This window comes from Oncorhynchus masou, chromosome 27 (assembly GCF_036934945.1).
Source record: "Oncorhynchus masou masou isolate Uvic2021 chromosome 27, UVic_Omas_1.1, whole genome shotgun sequence".
NCBI lineage: Eukaryota > Metazoa > Chordata > Actinopteri > Salmoniformes > Salmonidae > Oncorhynchus > Oncorhynchus masou.
The window spans coordinates 34,653,040-34,665,445 of record NC_088238.1 but is presented as its reverse complement, the minus strand read 5'-3'; the positions used below and the strand labels follow the sequence as shown (position 1 = coordinate 34,665,445).

General features: G+C 43.4%; 1 protein-coding gene across 2 annotated transcripts in view; it reads right to left on the bottom strand.

Moving 5' to 3' along the window:
• Positions 1 to 4,661: 4,661 nt before the first annotated feature.
• LOC135516060 (chemokine-like protein TAFA-5) overlaps positions 4,662 to 12,406 on the bottom strand; it is a 175,722-nt gene continuing 167,977 nt past the window's right edge. For both annotated transcript variants that reach the window (XM_064940061.1, XM_064940062.1), the window contains exon 5: positions 4,662 to 8,991. The gene's annotated coding sequence lies outside the window, so the exon portion shown is untranslated. The remainder of the gene's footprint in view (positions 8,992 to 12,406) is intronic.

The following is a 12,406-nucleotide window of genomic DNA, read 5'->3' as shown; positions in this document are numbered from 1 at the left end:
TTCTAAAATTGATTAAATCGCTTTTCCCTCATCAATCCACACACAATACCCCATAATGACAAAGCAAAAACAGTTGTATTTTTTGGGGGCCCAATTTTTTAAAACAAATATCACATTTATATAAGTTATCAGACCATTTACTCAGCACTTTGTTGAAGCACCATTGGCAGCAATTACAGCATCGAGTCTTCTTGGGTATGACGCTACAAACTTGGCACATATATATTTGGGGGGTTTCTTCCATTCTCTGTAGATCCTCTCAAGCTCTTTCTGGTTGGATGGGGAGTGTTGCTGCACAACTATTTTCAGGTGTCTCCAGAGATGTTGGACCACTCAAGGACATTCAGAGACTTGTCACAAAGTCACTCTTGCATTGTCTTGGCTGTGTGCTTAGGGTCGCTGTCCTGTTGAAAGGTGAACGTTCGCCCCCGTCTGAGGTCCTGAGCGCTCTGGAGCAGGTTTTTATCAAGGATCTCTATGTACTTTGCTCTGTTCATTTTGCCTCGATCCTGACTCGTCTCCCAGTTCCTGCGGCTGAAAAACATCTCCACAGCAAGATGCTGCCACCACCATGCTTCACTGTAGGGATGGTGACAGGTTTCCACCAGCCTTGACAAGTTCAATCTTGGTTTCTTCAAACCAGAGATTCTTGTTTCTCATGGTCTGGGAGTCTTTAGATGCCTTTTGGCAAACTCAAAGTGGGCTGTCATGTGCCTTTTACTGAGAAGTGGCTTCTGCCTGGCCACTCTACCATAAAGGCCTGATTGGTGAAGTGCTGCAGAGATGGTTGTCCTTCTGGAAGGTTTTTCCATCTCCACAGAGGAACTCTAGAGCTCTGTCAGTGTGACCATCAGGTTCTTGGTCACCTCCCTGACCAAGGCCCTTCTCCCCCGATTGCGCAGTTTGGCCGGACGGCTAGCTCTAGAAAGAGTCTTGGTGATTCCAAAGATCTGCCATGTAGGAATGATGGCCACCATTTTCTTGGGGACCTTCAATGCTGCAGAAATGTTTTGGTACCCTTCCCCAGATCTGTGCCTCGACACAATCATGTCTCGGAGCTCTACAGACAATTCCTTCGGTTTCCACTTATTTTGGGGTATTGTGTGTAGATTGCTGAAGATTTTTATGTATTTAATACATTTTAGAATAAGGCTGTAATGTTACCAAATGTGTAAAAAGTCAAGGGGTCTGAATACTTTCTGAAGGCACTGTACAAATACGAACGGATCAACAGGATTGGGAAATGCAGATATGATACACACATCACCATAGAGCTACAGTGCCTTGCAAAGGTATTAAATCCCCCTTGGAGTTGTTCCTATTTTGTTGCATTACAACCTTTAATTAAATTGATTTTTATTTGGATTTCATGTAATGGACATACACAAAATAGTCCAAATTTGTAGCGGTTTTCTTCCTGGGAAGGAGAGGCGGACCAAAACGCAGCGTGGTTATAGTTCATGTTTCTTTATAATAAAACTCAACATGAACATAATACAAAATAATAAACGTGGCAAAACCGAAACAACCCTATCTGGTGCAACAAACAAAAAGACAGGAAACAACCACCCACAAAACCCCACGCAAAACAGGCTACCTAAATATGGTTCCCAATCAGAGACAAATGACTAACACCTGCATCTGATTGAGAACCATATCAGGCCCAAACACAGAAACAGACAAACTAGATATGCAACATAGTATGCCCACTCAGATCACACCCTGACCAAACAAAACATAGAAACATACAACGCAAACTATGGTCAGGGTGTGACAGTACCACCCCCCCCAAGGTGCGGACTCCGGCCGCAAAACCCGAAGCTATTGGGGTGGGTCTGGGTGGGCATCTGTCCGCAGTGGCGGCTCTGGTGCTGGACGTGGCCCCCACTTCACCACAGTCTTAGTCCGCCTCATTGTCCGCTTCCGTGGCCTCCTAACCACGGCGACCCTTCTAAATGACCCCACTGGACTGAGGAGCAGCTCGGGACAGAGGGGCAGCTCGGGACAGAGGGGCAGCTCGGGACAGAGGAACAGCTCGGGACAGAGGGGTAGCTCCGTACTGGCTGACGACTCTGGCAGATCCTGGCTGAATGGCGGCTCTGGCAGATCCTGGCTGAATGGCGGCTCTGGCAGATCCTGGCGGACTGGAGGCTCTGGCAGATCCTGGTTGACTGGCGGCTCTGGCAGATCCTGGCTGACTGGCGGCTCTGGCAGATCCTGGCTGACTGGCGGCACTGGCCGATCCTGGCTGACTGGTGGCTCCTTGCAGACTGGCGGTTCTGGTGGCTCCTTGCAGACTTGCGGCTCTGGTGGCTCCTTGCAGACTGGCGGCTCTGATGGCGCTGGGCAGACGGGTAGCTCAGGCGGCGCTGGGCAGACTGGAGACTCCGGCAGCGCTGGAGAGGAGGAAAGCTCTGGCAGCGCTGGACGAAGGAGCTCTGGCGTATCTGGACTGAGGGGCAGAAACTCTGGCCACGCCGGACAGGCGGGAGACTCCGGCAGCGCTGGAGAGGAGGAAGGCTCCGGCAGCGCTGGAGAGGAGGAAGGCTCTGGCAGCGCTGGATGGAGGAGCTCTGGCGTATCTGGACTGAGGGGCAGAAACTCTGGCACTGGCGGCAGCGCTGGACAGGCGGGAGATTCCGGCAGCGCTGGAGAGGAGGAAGGCTCTGGCAGCGCTAGACAGACGAGGCGCACTGTAGGCCTGGTGCGTGGTGCCGGCACTGGTGGTACTGGGCCGAAGACACGCACCTCAGGGCGAGTGCGGGGAGCTGCCACCGGAGGGCTGATGCGTGGAGGTGGTACTGGATATACCGGACCGTGCAGGCGCGCTGGAGCTCTTGAGCACCGAGCCTGCCCAACCTTACCTGGTTGAATGCTCCCGGGTCGCCCTGCCAGTGCGGCAAGGTGGAATAGCCCGCACTGGGCTGTGCAGGCAAACTGGGGACACCATGCGCAAGGCTGGTGCCATGTACGCCGGCACAAGGAGACGCACTGGAGACCAGATGCGTAGAGCCGGCTTCATGTCACTTGGCTCGATGCCCACTCTAGCCCGGCCGATACGAGGAGCTGGTACGTACCGCACCGGGCTATGCACCCGCACTGGGGACACCGTGCACTCCACAGCATAACACGGTGCCTGCCCGGTCTCTCTCACCCTCCGGTAAGCACAGGAAGTTGGCTCAGGTCTCCTACCTGGCTTTGCCATACTTCCTGTGTGCCGCCCCCCAAGACATTTTTGGGGCTGCCTCTCGGGCTTCCTTGCCAGCTATGTTTTCCCTCATATCGCCGGCTCCTCTCTCCGGCTGCCTCTGCTCTCCTAGCTGCATCCACCTGTTCCCATGGAAGGCGATCCTTTCCCGCCAGGATCTCCTCCCATGTGTAGAAACCCTTGCCGTCCAATACATCATCCCCCATGTCCATTCCTCCTTGCGCTGCTCCTGCTTCCGCTGCCTGTCACCATGCCGCTTGGTCCTGTTGTGGTGGGTGGTTCTGTAACGGTTTTCTTGGTGGACCAAAACGCAGCGTGGTTATAGTTAATGTTTTTTTAATAATACAACTCAACATGAACATAATACAAAATAATAAACATGGCAAAACCGAAACAGCCCTATCTGGTGCAACAAACACAAAGACAGGAAACAACCACCCACAAAACCCCACACAAAACAGGTTCCCAATCAGAGACAAATGACTAACACCTACCTCTGATTGAGAACCATATCAGGCCCAAACACAGAAACAGACAAACTAGACATCCAACATAGAATGCCCAATTAGATCATACAAATTGGTGTGGTGGTGCGCGCATATGTATTTACCCTCTTTTCTGTGAAACCAATTACTTTCAGAAGTCACATAATTATAAATAAAATAACATAAATATATACAGTTGAAGTTGGAAGTTTACCTTAGCAAAATACGTTTAAACTCAGTTTTCACAATTCCTGACACTTATTCCTAGTAAAAATTCCCTGTCTTAGGTCAGTTAGGATCACCACTTTATTTAAAAATGTGAAATGTTAGAATAATAGAAGAGAGAATGATTGATTTCAGCTTTTATTTATTCTTTCATCACATTCCCAGTGGGTCAGAAGTGTACATACACTCAATTAATATTTGGTAGTATTGTCTTTATATTGTTTAACTTGTGTCAAATGTTTTGGGCAGCCTTCCGCAAGCTTCACCACAATAAGTTGGGTGAATTTGGCCCATTGCTCCTGACAGAGCTGGTGTAACTGTGACAGGTTTGTTGGCATCCTTGCTCACACACACTTTATCAGTTCTGCCCACAAATGTTCTATAGGATTGAGGTCAGGGCTTTGTGATCGCCACTCCAATACCTTTACGTTGTTGTCCTTAAAAGGCCTTGAAAAACATCCACAGGTACACCTCCAATTGACTCAAATTATGTCAATTAGCCTACAGAAGCTTCTAAAGCCATGACATAATTTTTGGGAATTTTCCAAGCTGTTTAAAGGCACAGTCAACGTAGTGTATGTAAGCTTCTGATCCACTGGAGTTGTGATACAGTGAGTTATAAGTGAAATAATCTGTTTGTAAACAATTGTTGGAAAAATTACTTGTGTCATGCACAAAGTAGATGTCCTAACCAAAGAAATATGTGGAATTGTTGAAAAACAAGTTTTAATGATTCCAACATAAGTGTATGTAAACTTCGACTTAAATTATATACATTTTTTATTTCACTTTTATTTAAAATAAAGTCCACCTGTGTGCAAGTGTCACATGATCTCAGTATATGTACACCTGTTCTGAAAGGCACCAGAGTCTGCAACACCACTAAGCAAGGGGCACCATCAAGACCAAGGAGCTCCCCAAACAGGTCAGGGACAAAGTTGTGGAGAAGAACAGATCAGGGTTGGGTTATAAAAAATTATCCAAAATGTTGAACATTTGGTGTTAACCAAAAGGCATCTGGGAGACTCCTCAATATATATGGAAGAAGGTACTCTGGTCAGATGAGACTAAAATTGAGCTTTTTGTCCATCAAGGAAAACACTATGTCTGGCGCAAACACAACACCTAGCTTCACCCAGAAAACATCATCCCCACAGTGAAGCATGGTGGTGGCAGCATCATGCGGTGGGGATGTTTTTCCATTGGCAGGGACTGGGAAACTGGTCAGAATTGAAGGAATGATGGATGGAGCTAAATATAGGGAAATTCTTGAGGGAAACCTGTTTCAGTCTTCCAGAGGTTTGAGACTGGGACAGAGGTTCACCTTCTAGCAGGACAATGACCTAAGCATACTGCTAAAGCCACACTTGAGTGTTTTAAGGGGAACATTTAAATGTCTTGTAATGGCCTGGTCAAAGCCCAGACCTCAATCCAATTGAGAATCTGTGGTATGACTTAAAGATTGCTGTAAACTAGCAGAACCAATCCAGCTGGAGCAGTTTTGCCTTGAAGAATGAGACAAAAATCCTAGTGGCTAGATGTGCCAAGCTGATAGAAACATACCCCAAGATACGTGAAGCTGTAATTGCTGCAAAAGGTGGCTCTACAATGTGTTGACTTTGGGAGGGTGAATAGTTAATCATTTCAAGTTCTGTTTTTTTGTTTTTGTCTTATTTCTCGTTTGTTTCACAATTTAAAAAAAAAAAGCATCTTCAAAGTGGTAGGCATGTTGTGTAAATCAAATGATACAAACCCCTCCAAAAATTCATTTTAATTCCAGTTTGTAAGGCAACAAAATAGGAAAAATTCCAAGGGGGGGTGAATATTTTCGCATGCTACTGTATAGGAAAGCGAGAAAGAGTTTTACACAGACAGATATACACCCACAGTAACATTCTCCAAGTTGTATGTCACCCACTTCACCCACTGCTTCTTTCTCCATGGGGAAAGACATTATCACAAGCTCTCTTTTGTACCTACATGTACCATATAGCTCTAGGAGAAACTCCTCATTGTACTTTGCTCTAATCAAATTAAAACTGTTATGAGACACGACTCCTCCGAACATCACACCGAACCTCAAGGATACGGGAGAGATTATTGAAATTCAATCAGATGTAATTAAATATTTATAACCGTCTTGACAATAGCAGGCTACACTGGCACATCACACACACACACACACACACACACACACACACACACACACACACACACACACACACACACACACACACACACACACACACACACACACACACACACACACACACACACACACACACACACACACACACACACACACACACTTTCAGGAAAGTCACTTCTCATTTGCATCTTTAGAAAACTTCTTAGTCAACAACAACTGTATTAATAATCTCCAGCTGGTGTTGGTGGAACAGGCTGATCCAGTCAGTTGGGATTAGGAAGGAACGTCAGTCAGTCAGTCAGCCAGCCAGCCAGCTAGTCGGACTGGTCCCAGTCAGTCAGTTAATGAAAGTCAGTCAGTTGGACTGAACAGCAGAGAGCCAAGTGTGGATAAGAGAAGTTCAGCATCTGAATCTGAACCGAAGTGAATCCGGACAAGTTGGGGGTTAATCTGGAAGGTGTAGGCCTTCAATCAGAGCCCAACACAAGACCTTTGAAGCCTCTATGAAGGCTTGGATTTGTGTCTTTCATGGAATCAGAGCCCCATGGACAGCGTGTTTTCACTTGCATTAGATCCGTAGCCCTTTACAGGGTAACCCTTTGTAAATTCTTCAACATCATAATCTTGAAGGTCATTAAATATTGACCAGGTGTACTATTCTGCATATGTACTGTATTTTCTTGTATAACTGTGGAATCCCTTCCACCAGAATACATACAGCCAGCAGCATACACATATTGAGTCAGTCAACTTCTATTATTTCAGTCCTAATTGTCACTCTGAGCAAATGCCTTTATCAACTCTGCATCAATACATTCATATTCATATGTTATTGTAATCAAATACCAGCGCGTGACTGTCTATAAATAATTTGATTTGGTTTACTTATGTATATCAGGTGTTTACCTATTAGATATGTATGAGGAACTTACATGTTGACAATTAGACACTGTAAAGTATATGGTCTAGAAGAAAAAAACTATTTCAGGCTGTCAGTTTTTGGCATATAGGACAGAACAATTAAATAAACGTAATACAAAATAAGATATGATAAATCTTACTTGAATAAATTGGATGACTTTGAATATCAAAGTGTCTATATTAGCTAGTGATGGTTATTTCATGTATTTATTCTTCAAATATTTAATGATAAAACAAGTATGTAAATTATTCTAAAGCTTTTTCCGCAATGCCTCCCTTCTTCACGTGTCATCATCATTTTCATCACTCAGGACTGGAGATCAGCATTGTGCATCAAACACAAGCACACAAATAAAATGTGACATTATAGAGAAATGAGTCAGTATTCCACACCTTTTACAATACAATACATCAGCAATCAGCAAGCTCCAAAGGCTGCTCATTAACTAAAGTGACAAAATCTCTGTCTGTGATTAGCTCAATTCATGTTGTAATGTAATTTTTCACGTTTTTGATAGATAGTGACTCTCATGCTGGAATTCAATCAATTGCAGACAAAGGGAAACAGCATTGAGGGTACAGTCAGATTGTATATGCTGTGTCAGTTGTTAACCACATTAAAACCATACACAGCAAGACTCTCACAAACATCTGTAAAATATTACCATTAAATATTTAAAACATTCTGAGTGAACTCAAGTGCATTTCTTTCCTTTATCCGTGATTGATAGATTGGGAGATTAGAGGTATGAGGAGAGAAGTTTGTCATGAGAACAGAAAGAGAGCAGGACAAACCAGCGTCAGAGAGCTTGTTTTTCACGTTCTATGGCTGCCATTTTGTGACCACATTATTCATGTCAAATAAGGTTCTCTACAAAGGTACAACATATAAAACTGTTAAATATATACGCTTTATGCCTTTCAAAATACATTTAATGAAATTTGCCTTTCAGCCGCAATCAGAAATGACAGTTTCAATATTCTCTTTTTTGCCTCAGTGATGATCAGTAGTTTTACTCTTTTAAGGTTTTACCAATCATGCTTATTGCAACGTGTCCCAATTTGTAGCTAATGAAAAATGAAAAATGCAAATCAGATTTTTTTATACACATATGTTTACCTATATCTTCAGTTTCAAAATACAGTGGTGGGTTTAGTCAGAGAAAAAAATGTTTTTAAAGGTAACTCCTTTGATTGTATACGTGTCCCACTAGACTATAGTCTATGTTCGAAATGACATAAAGCCCAACATCTACAGCTATGAGGGCAGTCATTGTGTTGTAGCAAGAAAAACAAGTATCCATTTCTCTTTCCCAATCTGGTCTTTCTCGTCTTACAATTAACTGTTATTTTTTCCTCTTTGGTCTATAAAAATATGAAGACTGCCAAAGTTGTACTACTCCAGCAGAAGTTCTATTCACAGCAGAGCACAAGGCAAGCAGTAGGATCTGGTCCAGTCTGGTCCATAGTCTGGATAGATCCAGTCCAACGTTTGGTCCAGTCCATAGTCTGGCGCAAGGTCAGACACTTCAGATAGGGCCTGGTTCACAATAATTGTTGTTCTTTGGGCCACGTAACTTTCCCATTACAGTCTAACAGAAGCAGGTGAGGTTGAAGTAGTGGAAGTCCTCTGTCTGAAAATTAGCAGACATTAGCTGAACAGTACAGTAGTCGATCCAAAATGGCTCCATAGTTACCACTCTCTCCCTCTCTGGACAAGGCGCTGCTGGACACCTGACCTCCTTGGCATTAGAGGATTCTGCTCATTTACAAAGCAGATGGACAGTAATAGGAGCAGGCAGACGGGACATGTTGATCCAATGACAGACAGTGGGTTATCTACAGCGGATGGTCATTGGTTGGTCAGAGCCGTAGACGGGTAGAGCCAGGAGGCAGGGCACAAGGAAACTTCTCCAGAGTCAAAGATGAGACCTCACTCTCGATTTCCCCAAAGTTCCCTCAAACCCTCCGGTATTGGCCATGGTTGACTGTGTTTAAGAGACCTGCGGATCAATGAGAACACAAGTTCTGTCAGAGTACAGGATAATCAATGCTAGCTAATGACAAAAAATGCTACGTTGCTAAAACTTCAAAACATGCTAAAGAAACCAATGATTGTAGTAGAAGTTGCCCAGGCCATAACCACAGACAGATCTAGGATTAGATTTCCAAATGTCAAATCTCAATGTTGACATTGAAGGGGGTGAAGAATACCTTGGATTAGTTGTTAGGGTCAACATCAACCTACTCCCCAATGATTGTCCCTAGATGAACATTGTACTTTCACTCCATTATTCCCCTAATAGATACTGTACGTGGAACTTCTTAAAATGTCTACAACTCTGATAGGAAGTTATGGAGAAATTAGACAGTCCCATGCTAATCACTGTCAACAGCAGGTTACTCTGGCATCCAAATATTGTGAATTCTGCTGGGGCATTAAACCCAATAACAAAACAAATATTGCAGTGCAGAACTGTAAAACATCTAATCAGCCTTAGGGAAGAAATCTGGAGAGAAAATAAAGTGTAGTTCATCATCACGCCATCTGGCCTATGTGTGGTCTCCAGCCAACTTGATAAAGGCATTGATGCCTTCGAAGATTGCCGGGGCAGCTTAATTTATAATAATGAACTCTTGACAATTACACAGAGTGCAAATTCCCAAGAAAGGGGGCAGGTGTTAGATTAAAACTGGGGAAATCTGGGGATAAAAACACCAGGAACAGAGCAATCAGCAACTAAATGAACCTGCATCATTTAATAGGATAATGTCACAGTGTAGTGTAGTCAGTGGCTGCAGGGGAGATGGTATGGAGGGAATGACCCAAGAGTATCAGGGCTAAGAAGAGGGGCATGTCTCCCACTAATACGACCAGTGCAGCACCAGCCAACCTGGCAATTAGCGCCATTAGAGATTCTGAACTGCTGCAGCGTCATTATGGTAGTGACAGCCACGCTGCCCTCTAGTGGCAGGGTAGCCTAGTGGTTAGAGCATTGGACTAATAACTGGAAGGTTGCCAGTTCAAATCCCTGAGCTGACAAGGTACAAATCTGTCGTTCGGCCCCTGAACAGGCGGTTAACCCACTGTTCCTAGGCCGTCATTGAAAATAAGAATTTGTTCTTAACTGACTTGCCTAGTAAAATAAAGCTAAAATAACACAGACTGAATTACAGTAACACAGTGGCAGAAAATGTGGTGGTATGAAATCGAAATGAAGTGTTGATTTGTTTGTTAGTTCGATTGATCACTCATTAATTAATTAATCAATCCATCCACTCATTCAACACAGGGTAATGGAAAAAACATGGCAGCTAGAGGTCAACCGATTAATTTGCTTAATTAGGGCCGATTTCAAATTTTCATAGCAATCGGTAATCTGCAATTTGGATGCCGACTATGGCCGATTACATTGCAATTCACAAGGAGACTGCGTGGCAGGCTGACCACCTGTTACACGAGTGCAGCATCAAAAGGACCTTGTGGCTGCAAGGAGCCAAGGTAAATTGTTAGCTAGCATTAAACTTATCTCATAAAAAACAATCAATCTTCACAATCACTAGACATTGTTGATGATATTACTAGGTTAACTAGCTTGTCCTGCGTTGCATATAATCAAAGCGGTGCCTGTTAATTTTTCATCGAATCACAGCCTGCTTCAACTTCGCCAAACAGGTGATGATTTAACAAAAGCACATTCGCGAAAAAAGCAACACACAGAAGTATGTATTTTTAAACCTACATATTTAGTTAAAAGAAATGCATGTTAGCAGGCAATATTAACTAGGGAAATTGTGTCATTTCTCTTGCGTTCAGTGCAAGCAGTGTCTGGGTATATGCAGCAGTTTGGGCCGTCTGGCTCATTGCGAACTGTATGAAGACCATTTCTTCCTAACATAATAAATTTTCCACAATTTTCCATAATTATGACATAACATTGAATGTTGTGCAATGTAACAGCAATATGTAGACTTATTCGATAAAATAAGGAACGGTTCCGTATTTCACTGAAAGAATAAACGTTTTGTTTTCGAAAAGATCGTTTCCAGATTTTACCATATTAATGACCAAACACTCATTTTTTGTGTGCTTATTATAATTAAGTCTATGATTTGATATTTGATAGAGGAGTGACTGAGTGGTGGTAAGCAGCAGCAGGCTCGTAAGCATTCATTCAAGCAGCACTTTACTGCGTTTGCCAGCAGCTCTTAGCAATACACAGCGCTGTTTATGACTTCAAACCCCGAGATTAGGCTGGCAATACTAAAGTGCCTAATAGAACATACAATAGTCAAAGGTATATGAAATATAAAAATGGTATAGAGAGAAATAGTTGACGTGTCATAATTCCTATAATAACTACAACCTAAAACTTCTTAACTGGGAATATTGAAGTCTCATGTTTAAAGGAACCACCTGATCTCTATAAACCTGGAAACTGGCTATCAATGTGGCAATGTAATATGGGCAATTCTGACCTGTAAATAATATGTATAGGCACAGCATGATTATTGAATAGGTTTGAATAGAAAATGTTATTTCTTAATCTAATACTGTATCTTCAAGAGCAGATTTCAAATGCTTAGGAGAATACTAAAAGCAATCCTGTTGGCTAAACAGATATATTCTGCTTTAGCTGCCCAACTTTCAGGGTGACCAAAAACAAGAGCATGAATGGAGATGTGCTATTGTCAATAAAGTGAGGAGGTGTTGCATTTTCACGGCACAAATGTTGTTAGGGGCCTCCCAAGTGGCGCAGCGGTCTACCAGCTGCGTTACTACAGATCCTGGTTCAATACAGGGCTGTGTCGCAGCCTGCCGCAACCGGGAGATCCATGAGGCAATGCACAATTGGCCCAGCGTCATCCAAGTTAGGTAAGGGTTTGGCCGGCCAGGGTGTCCTTGTCCCATCTTGCTCTAGCAACTCCTGTGGCTTGCACGCTGACACGGTGACACGGTACAGTGTTTTCTCCTACACATTGGTGCGGCTGGCTTCCAGGTTAAGCGTGCATTGTGTCAAGATACAGTGCAGTTTGGCGGGGTTGTGTTTCGGAGGACACACAGCTCTTGACTTTCGCCTCTCCTGAGTCCGTACGGGAGTTGCAGCGATGGGACAAGACTAACTACCAATTGGGGAGAAAAAGGGGAAGAAAATGTTAAATATATTAAAGAACATAAATAATTTTTAAAAATCCACTAAAATAATAATTTGTTAGGATGTGACAGAACTTCTGGGAAATTTTGAAGTCAGTTACAGTTATTATGAATGCAGGTTACAGATTAATAACAATTCCATCTGTTGGATATCCTAATGTTGGCTGGATTCCAATAACAATTACAAATCTCTGCAAGCCAGCATAACGTAACTTGAAGGTAGGATTGCAAAATTCTTGTAAATTTCCTCGGCTTTCCAGAAA